At 40.3% G+C, this 12,574-nt stretch overlaps 1 protein-coding gene across 1 annotated transcript in view; it reads left to right on the top strand.

The window, feature by feature from the left end:
* Window positions 1–11,825: 11,825 nt before the first annotated feature.
* LOC106094244 (GATA zinc finger domain-containing protein 11) overlaps window positions 11,826–12,574 on the top strand; it is a 26,159-nt gene continuing 25,410 nt past the window's right edge. Inside the window, exon 1 of the mRNA XM_059369388.1 lies at window positions 11,826–12,329. The gene's annotated coding sequence lies outside the window, so the exon portion shown is untranslated. The remainder of the gene's footprint in view (window positions 12,330–12,574) is intronic.

Genomic DNA, 12,574 nt, shown 5'->3' with positions numbered 1-12,574 from the left:
ATTATGCAAAATCTGTGAAAATCTCAAGAAAATCGGTTCAGTCGTTTTTGAGTCTATAAGGAACACACAAACAAACAAACCGACAAATAAACACAAATTGATTTTTATACCCATCACCGTAGGATAGGGGGTATATTCATTTAGTCATTCCGTTTGCAACACATCGAAGTATCCATTTCCGACCCTATAAAGTGTATATATTCTTGATCAGCGCAAAAATCTAAGACGATCTAGACATGTCCGTCCGTCTGTCTGTTGAAATTACGCTACAGTCTTTAAAAATAGAGATATTGAGCTGAAACTTTGCAGAGATTCTTTTTTTTGTTTGTCCACAAATAGGTTAAGTTCGAAGATGGGCTATATCGGACTATATCTTGATATAGCCCCCATATATACCGATCAGCCAATTAATGGTCTTAGGCCCCTAAAAGACACATTTATTATCCGATTTCGCTGAAATTTGGGACAGTGAGTTGTGTTACACCCTTCGACTTTGTTTTCAATTTGGCCCAGATCGGTCCAGATTTGAATATAGCTGCCATGTAGACCGATCCGCCGCTTAAGGGTCTTAGGCACATAAAAGCCACATTTTTTATCCGATTGTGCTGCAATTTGGGACAGTGAGTTATGCTAGGCCCTTCGACATTTTTCTTCAATTTGGCCCAGATTGGTTTAGATTTGGGTACAGCGATTTCTCGATTTAAGGTTTTGGACCCTTAAAAGGCGCATTTATTGTCCGATGTCGCCGAAATTTGGGACAGTGAGTTAAGTTAATCCCCTTGACATACTTCTGCAATATGGCACAGATCGGTCCAGATTTGGAAATAGCTGCCATATAGACCGACCGAGGCGCATTTATTGTCCAATGTGGCTGAAATTTGAGACAGTGAGTTTAGTTAGGCTTTTCGAAGTCCTTCTTTAATTCGGCCTAGATTGGTATAGATTTAAATATAGCTGCCATGTAGACCGATTTTTCGATTTAAGGTTTTGGGCCCATGAAAGGCGCATTTATTGTCCAATGTCACCGAAAGCTGGGACAGTGAGTCGGGTTGACCTTTCGATATTCTTCTTCAATTTGGTTCAGATCAGTCCAGATTTGGATATAGATGCCATCTTGGTTCTTGACTTCTTGAGCCTCTAGAGGGCGCAATTCTCGTCCGATTTGACCGAAATTTTGCAAGTGGTATTTTGTTATAACTTTCAAGAACTGTGTTAAGTATGATTTAAATCGGTTAATAATCTGGTATAGCTGTCATATAAACCGATCTTGGGTCATGACTTCTTGAGCCAATAGAGGGTGCAATTTTCTTTCGATTTGCATGAGGGGGTTTGTTATGACTTCCAACTAGTGTGCTAATTATGGCGCAAATCGGTACATAACCTGATATAGCTGCCATATTAACCTATCTGGGATCTTTACTTCTTGAGCCCCTAGGGGGCGCAATTCTCATCCGATTTGGCAGAATTTGTATATAACAGCTTCTGCTATGACCTTCAACATACGTGTCTAATATGGTCTTAATCGATCAATAGCTTGATACAGCTCCCACATAAACCGATCTCCCGAGTTTGCTTCTTAAACCCCTACAAGGCGCAATTATTATCCGAATGAACTGAAATATTACACAATGACTTCTACAATCTTCAGTATTCATTTATGGCCCAAATCGGACTATAACTTGATATAGCTCGAATAGCGTAACAGTTCTTATTCAATATTCTTGGTTTGCCTAAAAAGAGATACCGCGCATAGAACTCGACAAATGCGATCCATGGTTCGGCCCGGCCTAACTTTGCACAGTCTTACCTAATTTCACTTATCCGAAGAAAGCCACTACATATTCTATGGATTTGCTCCAGTTTTTGTACGCAATGTTTTCTTAACCATCTCAAAATATCTGATGATGCCCATCATACTCTGTTCAGATTCAGAACCATATAACACCCAATTTACACATACAATGAAGGGTGTTTGGTATTATGGCCTAACATACTTTTCTCCTCATTTTCGCCAACATATCCAAAGAATCCTCATGTGTGTATTCTTCTAACGTCATCGAGCATGTGACGATATTTGGTCAAATGACGAAAAGAAGACAAGGCGTTTCTTGTGTTCGTGCGTTTAGGTTCTTGTTTCCTTATTTTTAATGGTTAATTAAGTCCAGTTTAAATTATTAAGTTGACTTGCCCTTCTACGCACACACACACACACACACACCCACACACACACGCACCTCATGCTATCAAAAGTGGACTTTCTGGTAAACCATGCCAAACATTTCTTTGCTTTCGAAAATCATACAGAGAGCCCCTGTTCATATGGGGGTATGTGAAAATGTATCCTGCAGAGTCCACCAGTGTTTGAAGACCACACACTTGGTATGTGTTCGAGTATGTGTTGGCTCTTCAGAGGATAGTCGTTGTTCTAGTCTAGCCTAGTTGCTGTTGTTTCCGCTGTTGTTAGGATAGTAGCGCACATCTGGGCCAAGTGTACGTATAGGATATTGCGGCTATGTAGCAGTAAGTGTGAGTGTGTGTGTGTGTGTGTGTGTGTGCGGTGGATATGTTTAACGATTGCGTTTACTCGGTGTCCCCAGGTACTTGTCCTCACAAGAGCAGGTTTTGTCCTTTCGTTTATTTACTCGATTAATCTGACAATGTTGGCTTGTCATAATTCAGGGAACGCTTTCATCGCTGTCCACTTTTGTCGGTTGGTTGGATTTTTGTTTGATTTAGCTTTTGTGTGGCATGTGTCGCATATGATGGTTATTAAAAATCTTTCCTGCTGGCTGTTGAAACTAAAGGATGTGTGGTTAATTGCAGGCGAGTTGTTGCTAAATGGAAAATTTGCTTTGAGCTGACTTTGGAATGGAGTTTCTTGAATTTTTCATATCTCACAAATGAATAATGAACTGAGACTCATATCTTAAATACTTTACTTGCCTTTAGATTCGTGTAGCAAGGATAAGGCACAAAGCGACCTTATCATGCAACCTGTGATAAATTACATGCATGAATAGAAAAGTCACACTAGATTACTCTTCCCAACCAAATGCAAAGCGTTACAATATGTAAAGTGTAACCTTTTTTGTGGACAAATATCATATTTCAAGATAGTTTCAAAAATACTTCATAGCTTTTACATAATGATAACCTTCGAAATGTTGGCTAACAAAGACTTTAACAAGGTCAAAATCGAATCAATTTTGTTCTCTGTTTAACTTAACTGGAGACACTCACCTGCCCAGAGGAACGAGAAGCAGAATTACTATATTAAGGGTGGTAATCCATCCAAAAGCAGTCCTGAAGAAGCCGAAAATGGATCCCCCCTAAAATAGGTTACGCCTAAAATAGGCTACCCCTCTACACGTTATATGGACCCATAACCCGATCAAAGATGAGGACTACAGGACCCATTACATTGTGCATCCTTTGTAGTTATTACTGTAATTTCTCAAATATTACAGAAAACACTACGAGCAGTTTATTTGTGGAACATGTTATCTTCAACATACTTTTAAAAGGGGCTCTTCAACCCCCTTCTCATAAAAAGCTAAACGGAATACTCTCCCCTAAAAATGTTTTCCATGAAACTGATCTCTGAATACATTTGTTGGTATACAGGGAAAATACGTTGCAAATTCATGCACCAGTGGTGTTATTATCATAAACAGGCGTTGTTATACCCTCCACCATAGGATGGTGGATGGATGTCCGTCCGTTAGTCCGTCTGTCTGTCGAAAGCACGCTAGGAGTAAAGCTAGCCCCTTGAAATTTTGCAGAAATACTTCTTATTAGTGTAAGTCGATTGGTATTGTAAATGGGCTATATCGGTCCATGTTTTGATATAGCTGCCATATAAACCGATCTTGGGTCTTGTCTTCTTGAGCCTCTAGAGTGCGCAATTCTTATCCGATTGAAATGAAATTGTGCACGACGTGTTTTGTTATGACGTCCAACAACTGTGCTTATAGCTCAAATCGGTCCATAACCTGATATAGCTGCCATATAAACTGATCTGGGGTCTTGAATTTTTGATCCTCTAGAGGGCGCAATTCTCATCCGATTTGGCTGAAATTTTGTACAACGGCTTCTCTCATGACCTTTAACATACTTGTCAAATGTGGTCTGAATCGGTCTATAGCCTAATACAGCTCCCCTATAAATTGAATGATGAAATTGATGAAATTTTACACAATGACTTCTACTATGGCCTCCAAAATTCATTCCATTCCAAATACGTCTTTTTGCGCACTCAGCTTCATTTATTATCCGATTAAGAGTCCCGAAACCCATAAAATCTATATTTATTACCGATTTGGGCCAAATTGAAGAAGGATGTCGAAGAGCCTAACCCAACTCACTATCCCAAATTTCAGCTAAATCGGACAATAAATGAGCCTTTTATGGGCACAAAACCTTAAATCGAGAGATCGGACTATATGGCAGCTATATTGAAATCTAGACCGATATGTGCCATATTGCAGATCACTGCCCAAATTTCAGCAAAATTTGATAATAAATGCAGGTTTTATGGGCCTAAGACCCCAAATTGGCGGATCGGTCTATGTGGCAGCTATATATAAATCTGGACCGATCTGGGCCAAATTGAAAAAGAATGTCGAAGAGCCTAACGCAACTCACTATCCCAAATTTCAGCGAAATCGGAGAATAAATGAGCCTTTTATGGGCACAAAACCTTAAATCGAGAGATCGGACTATATGGCAGCTATATCCAAATCTGGACCGATCTAGGCCAAATTGAAGAAGCATGTCGAAGAGCCTAACGCAACTCACTATCCCAAATTTCGGCGAATTCGGACATTAAATGAGCCTGTTATGGGCACAAAACCTTAAATCGAGAGATCGGACTATATGGCAGCTATATTCACATCTAGACCGATCTGTGCTATATTGCAACTCACTGTCCCAAATTTCAGCAAAATTTGATAATAAATGTGGGTTTTATTGGCCTAAGACCCCAAATTGGTTGATCGGTCTATGTGGCAGCTATATATAAATCTGGACCGATCTGGGCCAAATTGAAAATGAATGTTGAATAGCATAACACAACTCACTATCCCAAATGTCGGCGACATCGGACAATAAATGCGTCTTTTATGGCCCTAAGACCACAAATCGGCGGATTGGTCTATATGGCAGCTTTATCCAAATCTGGACCGATCTCAGCCCAATTGAAGATAATTGTCGAAGGGCCTAACACAACTCACTGTCCCGAATTTCAGCAAAATTAGATAATAAGTCTGGCTTTTATGGGCCTAGGACCCCAAACCGGCGAATGGGTCTATATGGCAGCTATATCCAAATCTGGACCGAACTGTGCCATTTTGCAGAAGAATGTCGAAGGGCCTAACACAACCCACTGTCCCAAATTTGTGCAGAATCGGGCAATAAATGCGTCTTTTATGGGAGCAAGACCTTTAATCGAGAGATCGGCCAAATCGAAGAAGGATATCGAAGGGCCTAACACAACTTACTGCCCAAAAATGTTGGCAAAATCGGAGAAAAATGCGCCCTTTATGGGTGCAAGACCTTAAACCGATTTGGGCCAAATTGAGGAAAGATGTCGAAGGGCATAACACAACTCACTGTCCCAAATTTCAGCAAAATCGGATAATAAATGTGGCTTTTAGGGCCGTAGACCCTAAATCTTCGGATCGGTCTATATGGGGGCTATATGAAGATATAGTCCGATATAGCCCATCTTCGAACTTAACCTGTTTGTGAACAAAACAGAATCTGTGTAAAGTTTCAGCTTAAAAACTGTAGCGTTTTTAAACCATATTTCCCATGAACATTTCATTGAGGAACAGTGGAAACTTCTCTCATATTTAACGGCGGGCCGCATAGCGACACCACTTGGTAAAGAAGTTTTAACATGGCAGGATACCTTAGAAACCTATCCAGCATTAGTAAGGAAATAACCACCGCTGAAAATTTTATTGATATTCACGCCAGGATTCGAACCCAGTCTTTCAGCGTCATAGACGGGCATGCTAATCTTTGCGCCACGGTGACCTTTAAAGAAACAAAGATAGCCTCATATTTACCAATATCACCATATCACTTCTTGAGGCCATAGAAGTCACCAGTTTCCATAGACAACTCATAACCTCTGGATACCCAATTAAGGACACTTTGTCTAGCCCTTAATGTATCCGAACGCAATCGCAATTAGTCCAAAGAGTCTCGCAGTAATGTAATGATCACCTAAATACGCAAACAATTGAAACTGAGGCGAAAATAGACACACATACATATGTAGCTATGAAAATACTCACACACCGCCATGCAACGAAAAGTGCTTTAAAACAAAGGGCAAAAAATGGCAAAGCACCCAGCAAAAGGAATCGCAACAATTGCAATCGCAATCAGAAACTACCAAAGTTAGACTTGTATATCAGCCAATACAATCACACATACATACCCAAACATGACTACACTCATACATAGTCATAAATACAGGAGAATGCAATACAAAAGGAAGGAATCAAAACAGCAATTAATTGAGATTGGCTTGGATCTGGCTGGCTGCATTGAATGGTAAAGAATGGAAGGGAATGAATGGGTGGTGGGTTGGTTGGTTCGTTCGTTCGTTGCATGCTTCTAAGGCGAGTTGATTCAAAGCAGTCATCATACAAAAGCAACCAGACACAAAAGAACGGTGCAAAGCAGGAGGGGAAAGCAAAATACGAAACACACGAAGCATTGGCAGCCACAACAGCAAAATCACCCATACTCGTCAGACACTCAAACACATTAATGCCCATTACACAGTGGGCGCAAGCTAAGCAATTGAAGGGTGGAAAATTTGAAAAAAGTTTTACGTGACAATTGACATGAATCTCTGTTATTTTTTTTTTTTCATATTTACCAATTTTTTCCCGAATATACAAATTCACTGAGATCGTTTACTATCGACCGCTGCAACGGCCTTAGTTCGCCCTATCCTTTGTAAATACACCACAGTTTATATGGAGCCTATTTTATGGATCTCTTCTGGCGATATTTATAAAATTTTTTAATACACAACCTAATCAATATTCAGTGGCGAACAGTTAAGTAGGTTAGGTTGAAGTGGCACTCTGCCATCAGGGTCACTTAGACGTTTTCGACCATTTTGTACTACAGGAACAGGAGAAGAAAGACGCCTTCTATTGTAGTTCCTATCATATAACCAACTACAACTTGCGAATCTTCACATCCGCTAAATCAGACACGCTCACAAAGAAATGATTACCTAAGGTGTAACTCCTTTTGATTGCCAGTGCGGGACACACGCACAGCAGATGTTCTGTAGTCACTTCTTCCTCGACGTCCTCACAGCTTCTGCAAAAGTCGTAACTACTAACCTTCAGTTAACCTTCGACGTCTGTTCTAGCCAGCGATAGCAGATCGGTACACCTTTTATACCAACCACCGAAGGATGGGGGTTTATTCATTTTGTCATTCCGTTTGCAACTCATCGAAATATCCATTTTCGACCCTATAAAGTATATTTATTCTTGATCAGTGTAAAAATCTTAGACCATCTAGCCATGTCCGTCCGCCTGTCTGTTGAAATCACGCTACAGTCTTTAAAAATACAGATACTGAGCTGAAACTTTGCATAGATTCTTTTTTCGTTCATAAGCAGCTTAAGTTCGACGATGGGCTGAATCGGATTATATTTTGATATAGCCCTCATATAGACCGATCCGTCCTAATATAGACCGATCCTTTTCCAATTTGGCCCAGATCGGCCCAGATTTGAATATAGCTGCCATATAGACCGAACTCTCGATTTTAAAATTTGAGCCCTTAAAAGGCACATTTATTGTCCGATGTCGCTGAAATATGGGACAGTGAGTTGTGTTAAGACTCCCTTCCTCAATTTGGCCCAGATTTGAATATAGCTGCCAAAAAGACCGATCTCGCGCTTTAAGGATCGGGGGCCATAAAAGGCGCATTTATTGTCCGAGTTCGCCAAAATTTGAGTGTAGGTCGGTAGGGATTGTAAACGAGCCAAATCGGTTCATGTTTCGATATAGCTGCCATATAGACCGATCTTGGGCCTTGTCTTCTTGAGCCTCTAGAAGGCGCAATTCTCCTCCGATTTGACTGAAATTTTGTACGTGGAGTTATGGTATCACTTCCAACAACTGTGTTAAGTATGATTCAAATCGGTCAATGTTTCGATATAACTACTATATAAACCGATCTTGGGCCTTGATTTCTTGAGCCGCTAGAGGGCGCAATTCTCGTCTGATTTGGCTGAAATTTTGCAAGTGGTGTTTTGTTATAAGTTCCAATAACTGTGTAAAGTATGATTCCAATAGGTTCATAATCTGGTATAGCTGTCATACAAACCTATCTTGGATCTCGACTTCTTGAGCCAATAGAGCGCGCAATTCTCATTCAATTTGGCTGAAATTTTGCATGAGGTGTTTTGTTATGACTTCCAATAACTTTGCCAAGTATGGCGCAAATCGGAACATAGCCTGATATTGCTGCCATATAAACCGATCTGGGATCTTGACTTCTTGAGCCGCTAGAGGGCGCAATTCATGACTTCTTGAGCCTCTACAGGGAGCAATTCCTATCCGATTTAGCTGAAATATTGCATGACGTGTTTTGTTATGACTTCCAACAACTGTATTAAGAATGGTTCAAATCGGTTCATAACCTGATATAGCTGCCATATAAACCGATCTGGGATCTTGACTTCTTGAGCCTCTAAGAGGCGCAATAATTATCCGATTTGGTTGAGAGATTTTCCATAAAGTGTTTTTTTCTGTCTTGCAATAACTATACCAAGTATGGTCTGAGTCTGTTCGCAACAGCTCCCATATAAACCGATCTACCGATTATACATCTTAAGCCTTTAGAGGGAGCAGTTTTTATTCGATTTAGTTCAACATCTTCTCCCATGACCTTCAACACACGTGTCAAATTTAGCCTTTTACAGCTGCAACATAAGCCGATCTCCAAATTTTACTTCTGGAGCCCCTAAAGGGCGCAATTCTTCTCCGAATTGGCTGAAATTTTACACAATGACTTCTACTATGGTCCCCAACATTCAATTCATTTATCGTTCGAGACGGACCATAACTTGATGTAGTTCCAATAGCATAGCAATTCTTTTCCATTATCCTTTGTTTGCCTAAAAAGAGATACCGGCAAAGAACTCGACAAATGCAATCAATGGTGGATGGTATATAAGATTCGGCCGGACCGAACTCAGCACGCTTTCACTTGTTAATTGTCAGGATCTCCGCTTAATGCACACTACAGTCTTCGGGTAACCTTCTCGCTATGACCAGTACCAGTTCTTCAGAGTACACCCCCAGTGGTACAGATTTTTATACCCTCCATCATAGGACGGGCGTTATACTTATTTCGTCATTCTGTTTTAACATATCGAAATATTGATCTGAGACCCAACATGGTATATATATTCCTAATCGTTTTGACACTCTAAATAAATTTAGCCATGTCCGTCCGTCTGTCGAAAGCACGCTAACTTTCGAAGGAATAAAGCTAGGCGCTTGAAATTTTTCACGAATACTTCCTATCAGTGTGAGTTTGTTAGAAATGTAAATGGACTACATCGGTAGCTGTCAAAAGCCGATCCTTTATATTGACTTCTTTAACCTCTAGAGGGCGCACTTCGTATCCGATTTGGCTACAAATTTTGCACCAGGTGTTTTATATTGACATTTAACAACTGTGCAAAATATGGTTCAAATCGGTTCATAACCTGATACAGCTCCCATATAAACCGATCTCGGAATCATGACCTCTAGAGGGCGTAATTATTATCCGATTTGCTTGAAATTATTCTCCCGATTATAACACTTCTTAAGACCTTTAAGGGAGCTATGTCATCCGGTTTGGCTGAAATTTTGTACAACGACTTCTTCTATGACCTTTAACATGCATGTCAAATATGGTGCGAATAGGTCCATTACCTGATATAGCACTCACATAAACACATCTCCCGATTTTATTTCTTGAGCCATTATAGGGCACACTTCTAACCCGCTAGGCGCTTGAAATTTTGCACAAATCAGTGTGAGTTTGTTAGAATTGTAAATGGACTATATCGGTAGCTGCCATATAAGCCGATCCTTTATATTGACTTCTTTAACCTCTAGAGGGCGCACTTCGTATCCAATTTGGCTAAAAATTTTGCACCAGGTGTTTTATATTGACTTTCAACAATTGTGCCAATTAAGATTCAAATCGGTTCATAGTCTGATACAGCTTCCATATAAACCGATCTCGGATCATGACTTCTTGAGCCTCTAGAGGGCGCAATTATTATCCGATTTGGCTGAAATTATTCAACAGATTATAATATTTTTAAGCCATTAGGGGGAGCAATTATTATCCGATTTGGCTGAAATTTTGCACAACGACTTCTTTTGCACAACGACTTCTTAATATGCATGTCAAATATGGTCCGAACCGGTCCATTACCTGATATAGCTCCCACATAAACAGATCTCCCGATTTTATTTCTTGAGCCATTATAGCGCACAATTCTAATCCGATTTGCCTAAAATATTGCACAATTAATTCCACATTGGTCTCCAGCAGTCAAACCAAACCCAATAGGTTCATAACTTGGTATCGCTCAAAAAACACAGCAATTGTTATTCATTATCCTTTGCTAGCCTATAAAGAGATAGCGGCCAAAGCCAAATGCGAACCAAGGTGAAGGGTATATAAGATTCGGCCGGCGGAACTTGCACGCTTTACGTGTTTGATGACAAATCCACTCAGGCAATATGTGATCCAAACTGCCTGGAATAACGGGCATAATAATAATCAGCATACTTACCCATAGTATAAAAGACCCCACCATAAACTGTCGGTTTACTAATCTCTTCAATCTGTTTCTTATATCCTTAAGAGATTACAACAATGCACATATATTCTTCTCCATCTAGATATTTTAAGCTGACCTAGTCATATTCGTTTGAAATCGGAATATAACAGCCACTTTCTTTCCCAAACATGTCGTTATCCCTTTCGTCCTTCTCTCCCACTGTGCACAAGCTATTGTAGCAAAAATAAAATAAAGAAAAGAAAAGCGGAACAAAATAAACAGAATGGCGAACTACCCAAATACTACAAATTATGATTCTCATTCTGATAATGACGACGGCGATAGGAAGATGTTAGAAAACGGCAAACGGCCTGACGTTGGATGGATGGGTGCATGGTAAGGGCAATGAAAAGAAAATAACAGAGTATAAAACAATCCACAAGTGTGTGTGCGGCGGGCAGAAACCCGGAAGCTTACAGGTCGCCGCTTAACGGCGCATGTCAAAAATCACATGGCCAAATTCAAGTGTTTCGCCTGAGAGTTTCTCTCTCCCACATGTAAAGGATGAGAGTCAAGACAAAAACTGCACAGAGAGCGAGAGAGAGAGAGAGGGAGAGTGTGTGAGTTTTATACACTTGTAGCTGTTTTTATAGTTCTGCGAAAATGATGGCAACACCAGCCGTGTATGTGGCAGGCTGGCTGATTGAATGCTCTGTAATATGTTGCGCGGCTACTTGTTGTATGCGAAAACTGTTGTTGCTTTTTTATGCATTAGCGAAGGGTTGCATTTTGTTGGTGTGATTTGCTTTGCTAGCTGCAGCAGTCATCAGGAAGTAGCACCATACACAGAATGTAAAAATGTAAACGGGAAAATCGACATTATCTTGTCAGAGATGTCGAAAGGCACAAAGAATTAAACATAGGTAGGGTCATATAGAGTTTCTTAAATAGGAGCAAAATTGATTTTTATGTATTACATTCAGATCTTGAAATTAATCCTGTTTATTGAAATTGTCATATCCACCACTAAGCGAAAATCTGCACTCTAATGCACAGACAAACTATCTCGAGCACAGCAAAGACGCCACAACACCTCACCACCAACCACCCCTTTTGCAACAACCACCCTCTGTGTGGTGATTTCGAACATGTTGAACGTAGGCCTCGCTCTTACATTTCACACTCTTCGCCACCCATTCTACGGGCCAAGTGAGTGAGCCTGTGTTTAAGGACTCTCGCACGCTCTGTCCTATTCGCTCTCTGTGGCTTGGTGTCTGAGTGTGTGTGATAAGTGAAACAAGTGCGTAAATTTGTAATGTTTATAACACTCTCCTCGTCGTCATCGCCATCGCCATCGCCATTGCCATCATCGTCGTGGTAGTCGCACTCGTCGGCATAGAGTATAAGTTCGAGGCGAGCATTATTGTATTGCTGGAGCAAGCGAAGCGAACCAACAGTTGAAAACCACTTTGTTATTCATCAGTAGAAGGGAGTGGTACGTCAAAAACTGACGCACATCCGCAGAAACTGTGCAAAAATCCAATACAATTCAATTTACAAACAATTTGTTCTGCTTTTTTCTCTGATTTTCAATACTCACTCAATCTCTTCAACTATCCCCAAAACTAAATATCCTAAATCTGAACGCGAACAAGAAAAAATGCAAATGTCAAAAGAAATCTCTATACAAAATTTATTCCTGTTTCCGCTTAAGCCTTGCTAAAAAAAAAAACACACACA

The sequence above is a fragment of the Stomoxys calcitrans genome, chromosome 1 (assembly GCF_963082655.1).
Source record: "Stomoxys calcitrans chromosome 1, idStoCalc2.1, whole genome shotgun sequence".
In the NCBI taxonomy this organism is placed as follows: domain Eukaryota; kingdom Metazoa; phylum Arthropoda; class Insecta; order Diptera; family Muscidae; genus Stomoxys; species Stomoxys calcitrans.
The sequence above is the reverse complement of the archived record's forward strand: the minus strand, read 5'-3'. Positions and strand labels throughout refer to the sequence as shown.